We start from the raw sequence: 23,223 nt of genomic DNA, 5'->3' as shown, positions 1-23,223 counted from the left end.
GCTGGTTGTGGAAAAACCTCAGGATGCTTGCCAGTCAATTGGGCACCCCCTTATTCATACCTAGCAAGAGAGGCTTGGCAGAACTTCAAACAGGGTTTGTATAGGCTGGAATGTTTCTAAAACACCACCTAAGAGCATGGTAATCAATGTTGGAGTTGGGCTTGTTACTATTCCGCTAAACTTTGGGACATACTTTGGAGCATGTTTTGAATGCAACAACTTTGGACACTTCGCCAAGGATTTCCCCATGAAGGCTAATGCTACTGCAGCTCCAACAGCACAGGTCCCCAGTGAAAAGGAAACCCCGATGGAAGGGTTGGAGAAGCAAGGAGGCAGTAATGAAGGGGGAAATGCAGGGAATGATAAAGAAGATATGGTATGTGACAAAATGGATATAAAGATGCAGGAAAAGATTGTGGAGAAATAAATTCCCATATAACAAATTTTCGAAGGCTCATGCAATAATAATGTGATGATTCCTCCCGTAGCTACCCCAAAATTTATGATGATAATAACAAGGATGGTTGTGCAAGTCCTTGATCTGCAAAGAGCCAAAAGGGTGAAGGCAGTGGCAAGAGACTCCAAAGTGCTTGAAGTCGTGAGAACACTTGAGGTGAAAGGAGGGGGATACATTGTCCCACTACACAATCCATTTGCAGCACTGCATGGAAAGAAGTCTCCTGACTTGGAACCCTCAGAATCTCCTCGAACCAAGGAGAGGGTTGAGGGCATGAACTGGATGCAAAAGAATTTGTTCCTCTATCCCAATGAACCCCTCATTAACTGATGGAGTCTCTCACTATCCAATCTTGGAACGTAAAGGGGTTGAAACCCCGTAAGAAAAGTACCCTTTTCTGGGAGGAAATAAAAAAGGATAAGGCAGTCAATTGCTGGGCCATCCAGAAACACCACTTGGATGCTCATAGCAAGAGAAAGCAGGCTCTAGGAAAGAAACTATTTTATGGGGAAGGAAGTAATAGTTTCAGTGGCGTCCTCAGCATTGCGGACAGGGAATTGGAGCTGAAGTTGGTTCTAAGCCACCCATCCTGCGGAATCCTGGGGATTAGAATCAAATGGGAAGGGCATCCCTTCACCATTGTGAATGTGTATGGCCCTTGCAATGCAAAAGATAGAGCTAAATTATGGATGCATCTTAGGGATACTCCTATTGAAGGAGAGTGGTTGTTGGTTGGCGACTTCAACATGGTAGAAAAGAACAAGGACAGAACAAGATCCTCTAGTATGTTGGCTAGCTCGGAATGAACTAAATGGAAGTTTGTGAAAAAAATGGGTGATGATTGACTTATGGGAAGTCGGCCCATTGAACAGCACACCTAGTTTCACCTACACAAGTCTCCAATATGCCCGCACTACCTCTAGGCTGGACAAATGTTATTCCTCACACCAAGCTGACTAGTTATTGTCGTTGACGGAGATAACGGTAGTCCCGACAAAAAGCCTTTCGGGTCACATACTTTGAATATACATTTTTAGAAGAATAAAGGGGAGGACCAGACCCCAAGAGGTGGGAGAAATTTACTAGCAACAGGGGCACACCTTTTCGAAGACCCTCTTTTCGAGAATCTAGCCAAGAAAACACTGGGTAAGCTCAGAAAAGATGTCAATCTCAACAAGCACAATGTGTGGAACCTATTTCCTTGAGGCATTTAGAAAGCAATCGAAACCTCGGGCCCCCGGTTAAAAAAAGCTAGGGAGGTGCACCTTCTGCATCCTACAGCTGAGGTACAACTCCTTACCTCCAAAAAGCTAATGGGCTTGCTACTGAGGGTGAGCACAAGAAATGGCTTGAAGCCAAATCTAAACTTGCTAATGAGCAGCTGGAAGATATTAGAAAGGCAAGGCTTCTCTCTAGGGAGACTTTCCTACAACCAAAAGCCTCCAATCAAGCTTAGTTTTTTAGGTCTTTTAAATTCGAGAAGAGCGTGGGCCACGTCCGATTGCTCTTGGATGAGAAAGGGACAACAATTCATAACCAAGATGAGATGGTTGGTCTGATGTTGAACTATCTTAGCCAAATCATTGGATCGCCAGAGATCCAGTCCCAAGAAGTGGATGAAGCCAGAGGGACCTTACTTCAGAGTGTCAAGAAGAAGATTCCCGAGTGAGAAGCTAATAGCTTGGAAAGGGCATTTTCGAAAGACGAACGTGCACTAGCATTGCAAGCCCTTGGCAAGGAAAAGTCTGCTGGTTGGGATGGGATGACGGTGGAATTCTTTAGAGAATTTTGGGATGATCTCAAGGTCAGGTTGGCCAACAAAGCCATTGTCGAAGGGTCGTTGGAGATAAGTGTAAAGAGAGGGCTTATCAAGCCCATCCCCAAATAGTTTTGTTGTTATCAACTGAAACATTGGTGCCCTATAACAATGATGTCAGTGGCCTACAAAATTATTGCCAAGGCAGTGATAGCCGTTTTTCGGCTCTTTGTAATTTCCACAGTGAGTTACCTCACCCTATCAAAATCACCCAAACACTGTGGCTATCCCTACCATTTCACTGTACATAGGCGTGCGTGAGTCACGGGACTTTTCCCATATCTTCTTAAAAAACCCTCAATTAGTTAGTCATTGGGCTAGTTGAGCCAAAAAATATAAACAATATAAAAAATATAAGTATATTATGGCCCATGTGTATGTAAATATTTCTTTGTATATAGGGCCTAAATAAAAGATTTTTTCATAATTATTTTGGTATTTATTTAAATATTTCTACCTAGGTGTGTGTTATTTATGCTCTGTACATTGCCTCACCATTACCACAATTTTTCCTTACCATTTTTCATAGTCTTTATTCCATATAGAAATATTTTCATGTAAGCTTCTCTTATATTTGGTGTAACTCCACCCCAACAAAAGTCCAAAAAAACTAGTTTTATTTATGTGTATATTTTTTCACTATTGTGATTTTTCCCTTCCTACATCTATTTTGTTTTTTTTTCTAAAAAATTAGAACACCAAAAATATTTATCTTTTTATGGTAGCCTCATAATGAGAGAGATTTCTTTTGACCCCTTTATATTTTTCTCCACTTATATTATTTATATTTGACATGTACATATTTTTTAGACCCCTCAATATTTGATTTTCTTAGTTGTACTATTCACTTATATCATAATCTCAACAATATCTTCAATTATAGACCTACCAAATAAGTTCAAGGGTAGGTGGCATGCATACATGCACTATGGAGGGCTCACTCTTGGAGGTATTCAAAAGAATCATCCAAAGAAGGACCCCACAAGGACCTTGTGCAGTGGAAAAAAACGATCGGTTTTGCTTAATTTTTAAAGTTCACTTGCTCTCCGAATTTGAAAAGGTGATACAAACAAAAGTTGTAGCTCGTGGGCTGAACTTTTGCCTCAAATTTTTTCATATTTTTTTGAGCTACGAGCTGTGAGCTATGATTTTATTAGTGGACCCCAGTTTTCCCATGCTATGCTAGTGGACCGTCAACAAGCGTCAAAATTGGCCCTACTCAAGACACTTGGAGCATCAACCTTGTAAGAAATCCACCTTTTCTTACCTCTTAAGAGTTTTTCTTCCTTATTTGTATCCTACATGGATACTCCCATTGTAAATATCCAATTCCATTTGTAAATTAATACTAACTCTACTAACACTAACCCACTATGAAAAGTCCTATCACCTCCATTTCTCTCCTCTCTCTTTCCCCACCAACTTCTTGATAATTCCAAGCAAAAGAAATTAGATAAATGGCTGAAAATCTAACCCAACCATGGTTAGAGGAGTAACCCTAGCCTTCAAAATTGCTATAAAAGGAGGGTGTAGCTAGCACAAAAGGGGAAGCCATAAGCAAGAGCACTATGCTATAGCTTGAGAAGCCAAGCTCAACCTCTCTAGAAGGAGCTCTTGAGTGGAAGCTCATTGTCTTATGCATGTGCATGTGTTGTAATAGGGGATTATCAAGGGAACTCTATGCCATTGTAAGAGAGAGAGTGATCATTCAATTGAGAGTAGGAAATCTATCATTTCTCCTACTAGTGTAAGTCCAACATTTGCTGAATCAAGGAGGGTGGATTTGGACTAAGCTTGGATACTTTGTCTCCCTTCCAACGTGAAGTAATGGACAACAATGATGTGTAAGTGTCTTGGTGTTTTTTGTTAAGTTCTTGATAGCTTGTCTTTGGTGTTGTCATCAATCTAGCCATAAATCCCACATACTGTAAGAGGGCGACAGGGTGGAGAGGACTCCCCTGGCCTTAAGACAGTGATTGGGGTGGATTTTCTTGTGATGTGTTGTGGTGAAATTCACGCAAGCTATGTTGAACAAATACTAATCTCACTTTGATTTGTCATGACAGATTTGTAAGGAGGTATTAATGCAACAAGCACCCCCTCCCCCTTTCTCTCTCTTTCTTAAATATATAGTTGTGTTTGCTTGATCATTGCCGATACGTTTCAAAGCAGCCCGAGCACTACCTCTCTCTCTCTCTCTCTCTCTCTCTCTCTCTCTCTCTCTCTCTCTCTCTCTCTCTCTCTCTCTCTCTCTCTCTCTCTCTCTCTCTCTCTCTCTACGCATCCTAGTTCGCATCCAAAACTAGGTGGTGCCCCAAATTTGTGTAGGGTTAGGTTGCGGGTTTGTGTGTGTGTCTGTTGTTTTTTTCCAACCCCAACCCAATTGAGCAGCATGGGAGCCTAGAAGAGTGCTTGGAGGCCACTCTTCTTGTTGCCCGCCCCAGACCGCCTCAAATTGGTGCCCCCACGGAGGACGGCTTGTGTATTTTTGTGTAGAATCAACCTTTAGCATAGTCAAGTAGTTTGCATGAATCATGAAAATTTGTATGATCCCTTCATTCCCATTGCAAGGCAAAAGGTACACATAATTGTTAGTACTAAGTTGCAATTTCAACGTGTCATTCGTAGAATTTTAGGTCCTCTTAGGTTGGCCGAGATAAACGCTTCAGTAAATCCTTTTATTTTGCCTCTCATTAGGTACGACCTTAGTTTGGACGTCTATATTTTTGTTTTGTTTTAAGCATTAGGTCATGCATAGACCATGGATAATGGCCCAGGAATAGAGGTTTTCCCCTTCCATTTCACTCCACACATTAGAATAAACATTGCAATTAGTAAGAAAATCCATTTTCAACAACGTATGGTGTTCATGTTTGGTGCCAAAAGAGTAGGAGAAATTCTTGCATCACCAAACCCTGTCATTCTACCTCTCATCAACTACCACACTTCTTTTGATGTACATGTGTTCATTTTATTTTAAAATGAAGTGCAGCCTGGCAAAATAGTGTGTATGTTTGTTTTTTCTTTGTCCAAGTTGTTACAAGAAACAAAAAAACGATCATTTGTTCTAACTGAGAGTGTGTGTGCAGTGAAAGTTCAATCCTTAGAGATCTAGCTCTATTACCAATTGAGTTGCAGGAGCAAGTAGTAAGGCATCTCCCTCATAACAAGAGGGTGGTGAAGTTAAGACGGAAGGTCCTACGCGTGCAGGGATTCCATTTTCCTCTTGTTGTTGGGCACTAAGGAAGACCGCGCATTCATCCAACTAGTGTGTGCCCTAAGATTGGTAAATAGAGTGAAATTTGGCTTTTGGCGAGTGCATTTCACCATTGAGGAAGACTCTTCAGGAAACTTGCGGCCAGAGTTCATGCTTCATAGACTCACATTTCGTGAATTTTTCCCTCATTTGCGTCTTATTAATAGTCTTCCTTTCGCTTTCAACAAAGGAGATAGGGAGCTATTCAGAGCTTGTCTTAATAAAGAGAGCATAGAGAAGATTGCAAATTTGTATAAATTCTCATCCTTCTCTACTTTCTATGACACTTTGTTCATAGAGACATTGTAAATCTCTTTATGCTTTTGAATGATTTAACCATAATCCTAAGGAGTTTTTGTCCAGGAATTTTGTAGCACAAGTGGAGTCTTTAAATCTTGCAAACTTGATTGGACTTGATGAGGATGTTCTTTATGAAATTGTGAGAAGGTTGCCTCACTCCGACTGTGTGGAACTCGAAGGAAAGGAGCTCCTAGTCAATTGCTACTTTCTCACGGCCTTCCACGAGCATGAAGATCTAGTTTTTATACAAACCGCTTGTGCGTTGGGAATTGTAGAACAAGTGCAATTTATCACTTGGGACGTGGTTGCTCTTTTGGATCCAGAAAATGAAGTTCTAGAGATTTTTGTTTATCGCCTTAGCTTTGAAGAATTTCAACCCTTCTTAGAGCTCATCAATAGTCTACCTTTTTGTTTTGATCAAACAAATCGAGACCTCATTGAAGCTTGGATAGCTGAAGAAGAAAACCTAGAGTGGTATTTTCTTACTTCTTCATTTGCAGGCGAGTGGTTCTAAATCTCTATTGTATCCCTTATTGTAACTCGTGTTGTAATCTTTCATAATAATGGAGAGCCAATGCCAAATGTGTGGATATCCTCTTTTCTTTGGAGAGCCTGGAGAGGATGCAGAATTATTTTTAGTAAATTTCAAGATGTCTTGCCGTATCAAGAGGATAGTAACCGATCAAGAACGTGTAGAAATGTTTGAGGTGGTCCTTAGGAAAGATGCTAGTACTTGGTTTGACTCTTTGCCTGAGGAAGTTAAGGGGAATTACACAGAAGTTTTGAATCGTTTTAAGAGATACTTCTTTGATCCCCAAAACACTCAAAAACTATGGCAAGACATTGTTTCTCATAAGCAAAAAGACTTAGATGACTACTACTTGTACAAGCAAGAGTTTCTACGTCTTTGGGCTCTATGGATACGAAATGTTGCTAACCCTGGTGATGGTGCAGAATTTTTAAAGAAGGAGAGGTTCATAGCGGGACTCTTTCCTGACCTCAAGGTAAAAGTTGAGGCGGGTGCACCTGCTACTTTTGATGCAGCGGAAACTAGGGCTGTTGAGAAGTATAGGAAACTCAAGTGCTTAAGGGGAGAGGTTCCAATAGAAGGTCTTAGACCCAAAGGTAAGTCACAAGCATCAACATCTAGGGAGCTTCCTGAGGTAACGGCTGAAGTGATTGAGAAGTTAAATGAATCTTTAAGCAGCCTGTCAATTCACCTTGCACAAGCTGTAGGTCCAAAGGGACAAGCAAAGAAGTCAGAAGAGAGAGAGCCACGAACTAGGAGAGTCTTGCAATGTTGGAATTGCGGAGAGTCTGGACATGGGATGTATAATTGTCCTTGGCCCCGTGGAGAGCCAGGGAGACCTAACTTGAATTACCCAGTGATGAATGTAGGAGAAGCAACTGGTCAACAACCAAGGCTTCTACAAAGACCAAATGGACCAAGACCACCTCCACAAGGGGTAGAAGGAGTTCCACCTTTGCCAGATCCAAATGTGCATGTGGTAGAGGTGACAAACTCAAATGAGGTTGACATGGAAGCAAATGGCATTAAGCGTGGCCGAGGAAAAGGTAAAGAGAAAGAGGGTGCCCCATCACAGAGTGACCATGGACAAGGCAAGAAGGCAAAGGAGACCAAGGAAGCTAAGAGGACTCGACGTCGTATCAATCTCCAAGACTTCCCTCTTGGACATGGTATGGCTCCATACAACCTGTTGGAAGACATGCGAGGTAAGGGTCCTGATATCTCATGGCCTCAGTTTCTTGCATTATGCCCACAAGTTAGGAGGGATTTAACAAAGGCAGTTAGCACTAGGAGAAAGGTAAAAGAGAGTTTTCTTGTTGTAAAAATTGCACATGCTGAAATGAACGAGGATATTACACCTGTGCTAGATTGTTACATAAAAGGAAGATTGGTTAGGAAAGGTCTAGTGGATGGGGGTGCACAAATTTGCATCATGACAGAAGGGCTCATGCAAAGACTAGGCATGCACATCCATGAGACACCTGAAATCAAAGTGAAAATGGCAAACGATAGCAAGGCTAGGTGCGTAGGCATTTGTAAAAATGTTTTTGTGGAGGCCTTTGGCATTAAGAAGGCAGTGGATTTTTATGTTATGTCGACCAAGGGAAGTGGTTATCCATTTATCCTAGGAAGACCATGGCTAATGAAAATGCGAGCTTTGCATGATTGGGAGAGTGGGAAATTAATTTGCAGGAATGACAATCATAAGAAGGTTGTCTTTGACATGAAGGAGCAACGCCAAGAGGAGCTCCATGAAGAATCATCTCAAAGTGAGACGGAAGAAGGTTGGACCGATAGCACTTCAGAAGAAGAAAGTAGCAGCAGCATTACTGAAGAGGAGTCTTCCATCGAAGTCATGGGGGTAAGGGTTAAGCCAAGCAACCAAGAGACCTCTTGTCGAGGTTTGGAAGAGGTAGGTTCCCAAGAGAACCAAAAGGTGGAAGATGAAGGAATGTTAGAAGGTATGTTGTCTACAACACTTACAAAGGATGAAAGAGAGGAGTTCAAATGTGTGCTAAGGAAATTTCCGAGGCTTTTTGCTAAAGACTACACCGATGTGCGTGAAGTAGATGTTGTTCAACACAAGATTGAGTTGAAGCCAGAGGCCACACCTAATGCTCAAAAGCTACGAAGGCTAGGAGTCATTAAGGAGCAGGCTCTACTCAAGGAGGTAAGAAAGCTTCTAGCATCAGGTTTCATTTATCCAGTGGAGAATTCAGAGTGGGTCTCTCCCGTTGTTGTCACTCCTAAGAAAAACGGCAAGTGGAGGGTGTGTGTGTGGATTATCATCCACTTAATGAGGCAACAAAAAGAGATCACTTTCCCCTCCCATTTCAGGATGAGATACTAAATGAAGTAGCTGGTCATGAGAAGTACACTGTGTGTGATGGCTACTCGGGTTACTTTCAAATAGGTATCGCATTGGAGGATCAATTGAAAACAACCTTTATCACTCCTTGGGGTTGTTATGCTTTTAGAGTCATGCCATTTGGTCTGACAAATACTCTTGCAACATTCCAACGTTTCATGAACATGGTGTTTCAAGAATTCTTTGGAAAGTCAATTAGGGTGTTCATTGATGATTTCTGCATTTACAGCTCAAAATCATTGCATCTACAAAGGGTAGAAGAAGGTTTAAAGAAGCTCTACGACATGGGAGGTCAACTCAACCCTGACAAGTGCCACATAGGTGAGGATGAAGTGATCTTGCTCGGTCACAAGGTTTCCTATAAAGGCATTGAGGTGGATCCTTCAAAGGGAAAGGCTCTTATTGAGCTCCCATCATCGAAGAGCCTTAAGGAGGTCATCTCTTTCATTCAAAAGGTGAAGTATATGTCACGCTTCATTCACTTAGCCTCGGAGTTTCTTCATCCTTTGCAAAAGTTGACACAATAAGTAGAATTTGCATGGTCTGATGAGCTTGAAGAGTATTTTTGTAACATTAAAGTCATTTTGTCAGAGCTACCAACACTCATGCCTCCTGTTGGGAGTACACATTCTTTGTTAGCTCTAGTGTTGGAAGGGAAACAATTCGTGTCGTGTTGCTACAACAAGATCCCCACAGTACAAGGATGCGACCCATCTACTTTGCTAGTAGGGTCATGAATGCTTTGGAGAGAGACTACACAGAAGCAGAACTCATGATGATTTCTCTCATGTTTGCGGTGAGAAAGTTTAGATCCTACTTGCTCCCAAAACCTTTTGTAATCCTCACCGCAGAGAATTTGTTCCCTTGAGTGTCATCTCAAATGAATCTTAGTACTAGGATCTCAAAGTGGATTATGGAGTTGCAAGAGTTTCAATACTCTTTCAAGGTAGAAGATAGTGTGCGTGCACAATTGGCAGGGATTCTCACTTATAGGGTACATGAGAAGGAAATTAAGGTGCCTCAAGTAAAGACCCTACCAGTACCACCACCAAAAAGTATTCCTAATGCTTTTACCTTGTTCTTTGATGGAGCTTTCCGTCGAGCCACAGGGAAAGCAGGGGGAGGGCTAGTGTGACTCAACCCAAGTGGAGAGGTGGTCATGAAAGAGAAGTTCAATCTACCAAGTTCAGCTAGCAACAATGAAGCAGAATACGACACACTAATTCATGGTTTGAAGATGTGCATTGGCCAAGGGATACAACGCCTCATGGTAAAGGGAGATGCACTTCTCATTGTTAAACAGATTTTAGGTATTTGGGCATGCAAGAATGAAAGCTTACGGACAAAAGTTCATGTCATTCGTAGATTGTTTAATCAATTTGAAGAAGTGCAACTATATCATATTCCTAGGAAACAGAATGAAGATGCCGATTTACTTGCACAGCAAGTAGTTACATGTGTTGAGAAAGAAGTGCAGGTCATCATGGTGGCAGCAACTGTCAAGCAACCGAGATACCAGGGATTGGAGTCATTGACTCCCATTATTAGCTACATTTTGGAGGGCGAGTTTCCACAAGACTTCACGAAGGCTCAGAAGAGGAGACTCATGAAGAAGGCAAGCGCATATCTCTTCCTAGAAGGCTCCCTCTATCAAAGAGGGAGGGATCAAGTATGCAGAAGAGTACCAACTATTGAGGAAATTCCAGCCATTCTAAAAGGTTTGCATGAAGAAGCATGTGGTGGTCATTTTGCCCAAGAATTAACTGTGAAGAAGATTTTGCTTGCCGGGTATGTTTGGCCAAGTCTGCATGTGGATGTCCAACATTGGTGTAAAAGTTGTCACAATTGTCAGGTAAATGGGAATAGAAGATTGGTTTATGGTCCAAGGCAAATCGTGCTTGCAAATGGACCGTTTGAAAAGTGGGGCATTGATGCTATGCGTCCTTTGCCTAGGACAAAAAATGGTAAAGTCTACATTCTAGTGGCTGTAGACTATATGACTAGGTGGGTGGAAGCACAAAGTGTGGCAAAGGTAAATGAGAGGACAGTGAGCAAATTTTTCTACACTCACATTTGTTGTAGATTTGGCACACCTTTGGAGATTGTTTCTGATAATGGTCCAGGGTTTAGAAAGGGCTTGCTCACAGAAGTCTGTGAAGAACTTCACATTCTACATCATCACAGTACACCCTACTATCCCCAATCAAATGGTTTGGTAGAAAAAGCTAATGGTGTCATTGCAGGCATCATTAGAAACATGGTGACAAACAAGACAAAGTTGTGGGATGACTTCTTGGATGGTGCCTTGTGGGCGTATCGAACCACATATAGGGAAGCCACGGAGTTCACACCATTTCACTTGGTCTATGGTCAAGAGGCTTTACAGCCAATTGAGCTAAACATTCCAACAATGCGACTTCATGGAAAATCAGCACAAGATGATCAAGAAGCATGGATGGATCAACTTCTTACCTTAGCTGAGCTTGAGTGGAAAAGAGAAGTAGCATACGAGTGCTATAAGAGGAAAGCCACACAGACAAAGGAGAAGCTTGACAAGAAACTGAAGGACAAAGGCATCAATGAAGGAGATCTTGTGCTAAGGTATGACAATCGACTCGATAATCGTTTTGATGCCAAATTTGAAACAAGATGGCAAGGGCCATACATAGTCAAGAAGGCTGCTTATGGACTTGAATGGTAAAGAGCACTCTAGGAAAGTAAACGGGTATCGCTTGAAGCCCTATTTAAGTCGCCTTCTACCAAAGATCTGTCAAAAGGCCACTGTCTCATGTAAGTATTGTTACATGAAGCATGAGTGTAACTCTAGCCAAAATTCTGAGGGGCCAAACAATAAAAATCTCGTCAAGGACTCTGAAGCACCCTCTTTGGAAAAGATGCTCTATGATGGTACATGAATATACCATCATCCTGGGGGAGGGCTAATGATAGCCGTTTTTCGGCTCTTTGTAATTGCCACAGTGAGTTACCTCACCCTACCAAAATCACCCAAACACTGTGGCTATCCTACCATTTCACTGTACATAGGCGTGCATGAGTCACGGGACTTTTCCCATATCTTCTTAAAAAACCCTCAATTAGCTAGTCATTGGGCTAGTTGAGCCAAAAAAAATAAAAAATATAAAAAATATAAGTATATTATGGCCCATGCGTATGTAAATATTTCTTTGTATATAGGGCCTAAATAAAAGATTTTTTCATAATTATTTTGGTATTTATTTAAATATTTCTACCTAGGTGTGTGTTATTTATGCTCTGTACATTGCCTCACCATTACCACAATTTTTCCTTACCATTTTTCATAGTCTTTATTCCATATAGAAATATTTTCATGTAAGCTTCTCTTATATTTGGTGTAACTCCACCCCAACAAAAGTCCAAAAAAACTAGTTTTATTTATGTGTATATTTTTTCACTATTGTGATTTTTCCCTTCCTACATCTATTTTGTTTTTTTTTCTAAAAAATTAGAACACCAAAAATATTTATCTTTTTATGGTAGCCTCATAATGAGAGAGATTTCTTTTGACCCCTTTATATTTTTCTCCACTTATATTATTTATATTTGACATGTACATATTTTTTAGACCCCTCAATATTTGATTTTCTTAGTTGTACTATTCATTTATATCATAATTTCAACAATATCTTCAATTATAGACCTACCAAATAAGGTCAAGGGTAGGTGGCATGCATACATGCACTATGGAGGGCTCACTCTTGGAGGTATTCAAAAGAATCATCCAAAGAAGGACCCCACAAGGACCTTGTGCAGTGGAAAAAAACGGTCGGTTTTGCTTAATTTTTAAAGTTCACTTGCTCTCCGAATTTGAAAAGGTGATACAAACAAAAGTTGTAGCTCGTGGGCTGAACTTTTGCCTCAAATGTTTTCATATTTTTTTGAGCTACGAGCTGTGAGCTATGATTTTATTAGTGGACCCCAGTTTTCCCATGCTATGCAGCCACACTCTCTCTTCCACTTTATCATTTTCCTCTTTCACACAGACTTCTCCACTCATCATCCCCACCTCTCTCACCACTCCTCTCTGCACCCTACTCACCTTCTCCTCAACCTTAAAGAATAAGAGAAACCATGGTGAACTCATACCTCCCACACACAATTCCATTCCAAAATTGACCACCTAGTCTCATTTTTCCTCCTCCAATTTACCCATATCTATCAAAAAAACCACAAAATTCAGCCTCTTCTCTTAAAAGACAGCATCATGGTGGTTGATTACTTAGCTTCAATTACCTTGTCTCTCAAGGAAGGTCAAGAGTGGAGAAAAAATGTACCGTCAAAGCTAGTGGACCGTCAACAAGCGTCAAAATTGGCCCTACTCAAGACACTTGGAGCATCAACCTTGTAAGAAATCCACCTTTTCTTACCTCTTAAGAGTTTTTCTTCCTTATTTGTATCCTACATGGATACTCCCATTGTAAATATCCAATTCCATTTGTAAATTAATACTAACTCTACTAACACTAACCCACTATGAAAAGTCCTATCACCTCCATTTCTCTCCTCTCTCTTTCCCCACCAACTTCTTGATAATTCCAAGCAAAAGAAATTAGATAAATGGCTGAAAATCTAACCCAACCATGGTTAGAGGAGTAACCCTAGCCTTCAAAATTGCTATAAAAGGAGGGTATAGCTAGCACAAAAGGGGAAGCCATAAGCAAGAGCACTATGCTATAGCTTGAGAAGCCAAGCTCAACCTCTCTAGAAGGAGCTCTTGAGTGGAAGCTCATTGTCTTATGCATGTGCATGTGTTGTAATAGGGGATTATCAAGGGAACTCTATGCCATTGTAAGAGAGAGAGTGATCATTCAATTGAGAGTAGGAAATCTATCATTTCTCCTACTAGTGTAAGTCCAACATTTGCTGAATCAAGGAGGGTGGATTTGGACTAAGCTTGGATACTTTGTCTCCCTTCCAACGTGAAGTAATGGACAACAATGATGTGTAAGTGTCTTGGTGTTTTTTGTTAAGTTCTTGATAGCTTGTCTCTGGTGTTGTCATCAATCTAGCCATAAATCCCACATACTGTAAGAGGGCGACCGGGTGGAGAGGACTCCCCTGGCCTTAAGACAGTGATTGGGGTGGATTTTCTTGTGATGTGTTGTGGTGAAATTTACGCAAGCTATGTTGAACAAATACTAATCTCACTTTGATTTGTCATGACAGATTTGTAAGGAGGTATTAATGCAACAAGCACCCCCTCCCCCTTTCTCTCTCTTTCTTAAATATATAGTTGTGTTTGCTTGATCATTGCCGATACGTTTCAAAGCAGCCCGAGCACTACCTCTCTCTCTCTCTCTCTCTCTCTCTCTCTCTCTCTCTCTCTCTCTCTCTCTCTCTCTCTCTCTCTCTCTCTCTCTCTCTCTCTCTCTCTCTCTCTCTCTCTACGCGTCCTAGTTCGCATCCAAAACTAGGTGGTGCCCCAAATTTGTGTAGGGTTAGGTTGCGGGTTTGTGAGTGTGTCTGTTGTTTTTTTCCAACCCCAACCCAATTGAGCAGCATGGGAGCCTAGAAGAGTGCTTGGAGGCCACTCTTCTTGTTGCCCGCCCCAGACCGCCTCAGCAGTAGCCCTCAGACTAGTCCCCCTTACTAAACAAGATCATCTCTCCCCATCAACACGGGTTCATCAAAGGAAGGTCCATTTATGATAACATCTTGGCATTAATGGTGGGTATTGAATATGCAACTTACACAAATCAAGAGTCATTCTGCTACAGTTGGACCCATATAATGCTTATGATAGAATAACATGGACATATATAGAAGCCGTCATAGAAGCTAGGGGCTTTGAGCCTCGCCTATGTCGTCTTGTACGTGCATTGGGGGCTCATAGTAGTCAGTCAGAGCTCTTGTTTAACGATAGAATAGTAGGCTCTTTTGAGTTCAAAAGTTCTATTAAGCAGGAATGCCCTCAGGCCCCCATTCTTTTTGCCATAGGATCACATTCGTTAATCACTATTCTTGAAGCTAGTGTAGAGCGAGGGGAGTTGCAAGGACTGGATTTACCAGGAAATAGCCAACTTCTACAAAAACTGTTTGCAAACAATTCTCGCCTCTTCTTGAAGGCGTGCCCCCAGGTAATTAGGAAAGCTCTAGAGATTGTACAAATATTTTCAGTAGTTTCGGGGTGCTTGTGTAATACAGAGAAGTCAAGGATGATCTCCCTGTCGAAAAATGACTCATTTGACCCTTCTGATTGGTCAAGGGAGATTGTCACAAAAGGGAATATTTTCAGACATCTAGGGCCCCCTTCGGGGTGCACGTAACTCACAAACAAAGATGTCACTGGGTGCTTGAAAAAATCAGAACAAGAATGAGTAGGTGGGAGTATGCTCTTCTCCCATTCCCAAGCCGGATAAAAGTGATTAATGCCTTTATGCTCCCTTAGATTGCCTTCACTAGCCCTCTTCTTAGAATGGCTAAGTGTCACTGGAAAGAGTTCTTAAAACCTATAAAAAGGTTTTATGGAAAAAAAACACAAAATCCTCTAGGCCATGGAAATGGGCATGTTGGGAGTCTGTCGCTCGGCCGATGAATCAAGGAGGCCTTGGAATTCTCAACCCTTTGGCCCATGCAGAAGCTTGCTGCACCAAATTTGTTGTCTCCTTGGCTAAACAGGATCAAGCTTGGGCTATCATGATCAGTGATATGATAGTTGTAGCTAAACTTGTCTTGAAAGGTGGAAAGTGGAGAGGGGTAGAGATTCATGACAAACTATTAGCCTCGACATGGTCTACCCTAAGGTTGGGGGGTGGCTCAGGGGAATTGGTAAAGAAATGCAGCAGAGCAACGGGGGTCTTAAATTGGGAAGAAGAAACTAGATACTTCAAGAACTCCATTTTACATTGGTCCCCCTCGCTTTCCAAAGTTGTAGATCTGCCACATAATCCCTACTGGATAGAAACAGCCAGGAAGCTGAATAACAAGGGTCTGAATCAACTTGGGCACTTTTGGGACAGTGACAGCAAGAGATGGAAAACCATTGACCTTCTAGTAACTCAATACCAACTGAATAGCTTGGAGGTCCGGGTAGTCAACAAAGTGATGAAAGAGCTTGACAATGCAGTGATGCCAATCTGTGATTTGGACTTTGACTGGAATGCCTAGAAATGTCCCGGAAGCAGTCTCTTATGGAAACCCCATTCTAAATACATTTATCATACAATGATGCATAAGAAGAAATTGTCTAGCCTTCGTAACAAGATATGGAAAAAACAATGGTCAGAGGAAAGGTGGGAGCAAGTAATGGAGAACATCTGGAAGCCAAAGGTTCCACAACACATGAAGGTATTTCTATGGAAGGTAATTTGGGGTGCTCTACCCACGGGGGTGAAGATTCAAGAAAGAGGTATTGGGACAGATCGATGCTTGGGGTGCCGGTTGGCTAGTGAAGATATGGCCCACCTATTCATGGAATGCCCAAATATCAACGGCCTCGCAGGGAAATATGCAAGTGGGTCCAAAGAACATGGAAATTTGGTTTTTTCAAGACTGGTTTATTTGTTGTAGGTAAGAATTTAGGTATTCCTTCCCTCCTCATTAGCACTCAAACCGTCAGGTACTTCTTCTTACATAATGTATGGCAGACAAGGAACCGCCATGTGTTTGAAGGAGATTGTGAGGTGGCAAGATTCGCAAAAATTATACATGAAAGCAACGTGATAATATGGACGCTTGGGCACAAGAAAAACTCGGAGGATTGGTGTAGGATTAACTGTGCCGTGTTGTGAGCAGATGGAATGCTTAGAAGATCTCTAAAGAACATGATAAGTGACCTTGTGTGTCAAGGGTAAGGGGGCGGGTTGTCAGGGGTGGCTCCCCAAATAGTCGATGTAATTATGGTCTGGGGATGATGTCATGGCTCGGTACGAGCGTGGCAAGATTTGTAATTTTTTGGGATGAGTAATATAATTCACTCACAATTGTGAGTTTTGCACACACAAAGAAAAATCCCTACAAAATATTTCTTAATTTCTAGAGAGCCGAGAAGTGTGCCTTCCTTGATACCTTATTTTGAGGCTCTTGATAAAACAATTGGTGAGTGTAAAGGTACATTGAAATTGGTTTGAAATTGGTTTGAAATTCGTTTGAATTATTTTTTTATGAGCAAAATGATCCATCCTTTGGAACTCAAGGACTGGGAGGGCCTCTTTATTTGGTAGTTTAAGGAGGTCAAACCTTTAGTATTAAGAAAGTAATCAAAGGACAAATTTTGAATTCAAGGAGGATTTCCAAAATGGAGTAAAAATTTTCGAGCGAACCAAAAGTTCGAGCAACATTAACTATAATATTGCAACATAATAATTACACAGCTTGGGTAAAGCTATTATGACTCATATAACTATTTTGACAATATCGTAGAAAAATTCTCTCTCTCTCTCTCTCTCTCTCTCTCTCATACACACACACACACACACACACATGAAAAGAATGGATCATAGGAGGCAATATTGGACATTGCCAATGGATTCATAGGCTAGTGGTCAAGGTGGATGTGTGGGTGAATAAGGACCCAGGCTCGAACCTCGGTGGCATCTTTCGTGTTCAATTTCAAAGTTCAACTATCCTCCAAAAATATATATATATATATTGATGTAGACATCTATAAGAATTATATTTTAGGTGGTGTTTTTTTAATGCTTCCTTACTCTCTTTTTATACAAGTTGTGTATCTATTGTCTAGAAAATAGAGTCTTCAACACTTGAAACGGTCCTACCCACCCTCTTTCCTTTGCTCTTTGTCTCTTCCTTTCTTAAAAGATCATCCAACCCACACACGCGCACACACAACACCCCCCCGCCCCCCCCAAAAAAAAAAAACACACACACACACACACACATACCGTTAACAATTGATCCCTCACTTCAATTGCCTTGCAAGAATAAAATATGAGTGCCATGAAAGATAATAATATAGAATATGTATGCAGCAAAATGTGTGCATTGGAAGGTGATATGTATATTTACAATGTTTAATGTTTCTTTTGAAAGAATAAGTGTGTAGCATCTCTCAAGATAAATTCATTGAAGAATGAAACATTTTCACCACTCTCTTTCTATTTCTATTTAATAGTTTTAAAAATCTAAACAAAGTTGTCTCAAGCACCACTCGCCAACGTGGAGTGCTAGGGACAATTCCTTTTGTTAAATTTTGATCTTGTGCTTTTACTTTCTTGACCATTCATTTGAGTATGAATAAATTTTAGAAGCTCCTTCGCTTTGTGAACTTTTAAAGAGACTTGCTCACTTTTTTCTTTGCTAGATAAAACTCGCTCGGGGTTTAGTAGAACTCAATTCAAGCAAACAAAATGGCTAGTTTATTTGAATTCAGTGTTTCCCTCCAAAATGGAATTTAAAATCTAGCGGGTAAACCCATATCATGTAGCATATCTATGGAAAGACCTTGACACATAGATTGCAGATCTATGATCTCCACTTAAATCAAAGATCATATGTGAGAGTTATGGAAGGCCAAAAAACATAAAATTTTCCACCTCCTTTTTGGAGGAAAAAGTGCATCCTTTGATCACTTTTACACATCTCTTACACACCCACCATTCTTGCACACATGGCATACACCTATTTGTCAAAATGTTAATCACCTCCATAAGCTCATGGAAAATAAAGAGGCCCTCCTACACCCCATCCTCTTCCTAACGGCATATGGCTCTATTTGTGAGCTTATAGGTTAATAATTTTGTCTATAATGCTAAAAGATAGATCTCCATCAAACATTTCACTTTGCAAAAATTGGGACAAATCCATCCCAAAATGATGTAAGGTTTAATTTGAAATTTTTGAAATTTCAGGGTTATTTTCAAAATTTCCACAAATTTTAGGAGTATTTTTGTAATTTTCCCTTAATTTTAAGAGTAGCCAGTATATTCTCTAGAAATTTTAACTTTAAATGAAACAAGTGACATCTTCTCTACTCAAGACTAAGCTGTAGCGGTGGCCATTGCTCACGATAGTCTGTCTGTCTTTACTTGGAAGGGAGAGAATCTTCAAGAATACTATTGGTGAACTGAGAGGGCCTTGGACTAGGGTCCTGGTGGTGGACCAAATCTGATTGTTGATGATGTTGGTGATGCCAATCCTTATTTATGAGAGCATGAAGGTAGAGGAAGCTAATGCCAAGGATGACACCGTGCCAGATCCCTCCACTGAGAACCAGAAGTTTCAAATAGTTCTCACAATTATTCAAGATGCCATTAAGAAAGACCCCAAAAAGTACCACAAAATGAAGCACACACGTGTGGGTATTTTTGAAGAAACTATCACAGAAGTGCACAGTGGCCTTTACCAGATGCAAACTAATGAAACTCTAATACTCCTTGCAATTAAGGTAAATGACTCAATGACCAAAAGCAAGGTCAACAATCTTTATGGTTGTGTCGTCATTGCCTGCCTGATCGTCTCTAAGGGCTATAGATGTCATGATTGGTGGGAAGGTTGTTGTTGTTTGTGACTATGGTGATGTTGGAAAACGTTGTGCCACAACCATGAAGGCTTGCATAGTAATCACTGAGATTGCAAGCTCTCATGGAGGGTCTTCTTGTCTTAACATTAGAGGATGTGGTCGAGGCAGTAGATTTTTTGTAACCACTACTAGAAGTAAGGACATTATTATGGCTAGCCACGTGAGAAAGATGAAGAACAATGCTACTGTCTGCAACATTGATCATTTCAACAATGAGATAGACATGCATGTTTGGAGACTTACCCGGGGCCTCAAACTGATCACTCGATCCTCTCTGAAACAAAAACGGACATCGATGTGCTCGCAAGAGGGCATCATTGTGTTGGATCCTCTCTGAAAGAAAGACGGGCATCATTGTGCTGGCAGAGGGATATTGATGAATTTGAGACATGCACCTGCGCACCCCAGCACTTACTTCTCCATAAGTCAGTACTCCAATAGATGGGCTTACTTCTAGGACACCACAAGGCTCTAGTTGTCCCTTATGCCATTCTCCATCCATGTGACATTTCATGATGAACATATGGTTTGTTTCCCTCGTTTCAAACCCAAGATTGTCCCAATCAACATCAAACATGCTATCACCATCCCTCTAAAATGGACACAACAATTGGGAAAGACCATTGACTTTAGAATCTAGACGCTTTAGCCACATGCATCCACAGCAAACAATCGAAGCTACACAAGCACGCACACACGTGCACCCCTCTTCGAACATACACGCATGGTACCATTTTCTTTCAACTTGACAAAGGGAAAAACTCCTAGAGACTGAGCTATTAGTTGGACTGAAAGATAAATGGAGCACCTATTTTCCCAAGTCACCAAGTCTAGGCTGTGAAAACTTATTGTGTCACCTTTGAACCTATCGAAGTAGACATCGTAGACCTTAACTGGAAACATGCATGTTAGAGATCTGCAACAATGTTACTGAGATAATAAATATCCAAGAGACTTGAACTTCCACTAAAACCAAGGTATCCTGTTGCAAAATGACCCACATACTTGCATCCATGCATACATACATATGCTGTCAAGAAAAGTCGATGACAGTGTTGGGGTGCACGGTCCACTATATAAACTTGGACACTCGCATAGACCAGGTTACGAGCAAGAAGCAACTAGCCTTTCTATTCCAACACCTAACTAGCAAAGGTGACTTTGAAAATTAGCATTCACTTCATATTTAAAAACTCAAGACATGTTCATCTCTATATTTATACACTCTTCATTTAAATGAGTGCTCGCTATCTTATTTCAACCAATGAGGACTTTTGGCCTATCAAAAAATACTTGAAAATACAACTCAACTTTTTTTTCTATTTTAGTCAGCAAAAAGAGAAGTCATCTCTATAGCCTTTGCCCTTTGGGAAGGCCAAAAAAAGGAGTATGGGATGAGGTTAGTAAAGGTATAGAGGTATTGCAAAAAGTGTTAAGAAAAAAAAAATTACAAGTGAATGAACATATTGAAGCAATACTTGAAATGATGTTACTTGCTCAAATGGTTTATAAATTTAATCAATGAGTGTAATGGAAATGTCCTATGAACTTTGAGAATAGAGTGAACATTTTTTGTGAGATTACTTTGAGAACATAGAGGGTGAACTTAATCGATGGTAGCAACTTAAACATAGTACTTAATTAACTTGGCATGAACAATACTTTTGTAAGAGAGAGAGTATTAGAGAACATGACAATACTTGAGGACCGGATTTACTTGGAGCCGGTCCCCCCTCCAAAAGGCATTTGTATTATGGATTCTCCCATCAAGAGAGACTTGATACAATACAATCTTTGTGCTCCTTGTGACCTAGGTGATGCAATGAAGATGGAAAGCTTCATGCATCATAAGCATAGCATAAAATTTGCACAAATAATTAACTATCCCAAGGTGTCAAACATCTTTGAAGGTGGAGAGAGCTAGCAGGGAATGAGGGTAGGGAAGAGGAAGAAGAATCATTCAAGGAGAAAAAATTAATTCCTCACTTATCATCACTCTTCTTGCTTAGCATAGCATAATAGCATAGTAATGAAGATGAAGAAGATGGCAAGCTTAAGCATTGAAGCATGGCTCTTGGTTGGATTTTCATTCCATATCTGACAAGAGCATTGGTGTAGGCTCTCTACTTCTCAACAAGATTGAAGAAGGAGATGGAACTCTTGTACTTTGCACTTGACACAATGAGAAAATGTGTGTGTGTGTGTGTGTGTATGTGAGAGTATACCCTCTTCTCATGCTTGGTCCACCTCTCTCTCTCTCTCTCTCTCTCTCTCTCTCTCTCTCTCTCTCTCGTATTATTTCATTTGGACATGTGTCCTCTTTTTTCTCTTTGAGAGAAAGAACTTAATTATTTATTTTTATGCATCTAAATTCTTATTGGACCCCTTTAAAACCTATCCAATAGGATTCAAGCACATCATGAGGGCCACATGTGAAGGATCATTTGAAAATGTGTCTTTTATGCTTCTTAAGTCATTTGGTTTGAATTGAATACTTCAAGCACTTAGTCAATCAAGCATGAAAACCATTGATGCCTCTTGAGAGTTTATCTTTGAATTGAACACTTCAAGAACCTTAGTCATTTTAAACATAAAAATCACCTCAAAATTTGGGCAAGGTTCCCACGAACATTTTAAGCACTTTAGTTAGCAAGCCGACAAGCACCTCATGCTTGGGTAGGGTTCCCACCTCAAGGTCAGCCCTAGCTTGCCTAAGGTCAAAGGACTTTTTAACACTAACTTTTGGGGGTCTTTAATGAATCTAACCCTAAGGTCTTTAAGCTCCATTAGGTAGCATTTCTCTTTAACATACCATCTCTCATTTGGACCCCTTTTAACCTTGGACCCATGTTGAGCCACATCCATAAGCACATGTCTATATTCTAACCCTTGTTCTCATTTATTCTCCCACATTACATGATCAATTTAATATGAGAAAACAATTTGGGTTAGTTAGATATTAGATTTTATGGCATTACCTCTCTCTTGAAATCATAGTCGTCCTTGACTATGAGGTGGAAGAGATAAACTCTTAGTCATTAGTCTACGTTTCTTAGCGGATAGAGGATCCCTTTTCACCCTGCGACATCATTTCAGAATGGATGACTAGTCCATTAGGTGCTTGGGAGACGTAGTTGCTGCAAGAATGTCTGCTCTTTAGTCCATATCATACTCCCAAAGTAGAGTGACAAATTCTACTTGGTGTCTGAGTGACATCGTCATCACAAACATAATTATAAGCATGCATACTATTTAAATTTGTGCACAAAAGAGGATTAGTCTTATAAAACAAAAACATTGTTCATTTAGAAATCATTTATATTTGCTTCCTCTAGTGTAGCATTGTAAGCATTGACAAGGTTCAAACTATCCTTAAGCTGTATTCCTCACATCCATCTAGCATCTTCAAAAGGATGATTTTTGAACTTAATAAGACACCGTCGGATAACTTACCATGCCATAGTACCTTGTCTTCATGCCGAAGGATAGCTTCAAGTTGTAGCACCTCTTCTTGGTCTTTGATTTCTGGAGTCTCTTCATTAATTGGTTCTCTTAGTAGCTCTCCTTTGTAGGGCTTAAGTAGGCTCACATGAAAATCATTGTGTATGAGCCAATGATTGGGCAACTTGAGTTGATAAGCCATTGAAAAGGACCATAGTATCTTTTTGCTAATTTAGCATAATACTTTTGATGGCCCAAAGAACTTTTGCCCGTCATTTGTCTCAATCGAGCCTTGATCAGAAACTTAACTAAGATTCAATCATTTTCTTTGAACGTTAAGGCCCTTCTGTGCTTGTCAGCAACATCTTTTTGCCTTTGTTGAGAGATGGATATAGCCTCCTTAACCTTTTGAAAAGATTCTTGTATGTCATGGCTATACTCATCAGCAGCGCAGCGAAGATCTTCCCGTGTACTTTAAGTAGAGAGGGAATTTTAGGTCTTCCCTTTATGATCTCAAAAGGTACTTTTCGTGTAGTA

General features: G+C 40.5%; 1 pseudogene; it reads left to right on the top strand.

Moving 5' to 3' along the window:
- Positions 1-247: 247 nt before the first annotated feature.
- Positions 248-19,686, top strand: LOC147444547 (adenosylhomocysteinase 1 pseudogene; annotated as a pseudogene).
- Positions 19,687-23,223: the final 3,537 nt, after the last annotated feature.

Source organism: Adiantum capillus-veneris, chromosome 13 (genome assembly GCF_014529385.1).
Source record: "Adiantum capillus-veneris isolate H3 chromosome 13, ASM1452938v2, whole genome shotgun sequence".
Taxonomy (NCBI): domain Eukaryota; kingdom Viridiplantae; phylum Streptophyta; class Polypodiopsida; order Polypodiales; family Pteridaceae; genus Adiantum; species Adiantum capillus-veneris.
This window is presented reverse-complemented; position numbering and strand designations above follow the sequence as displayed.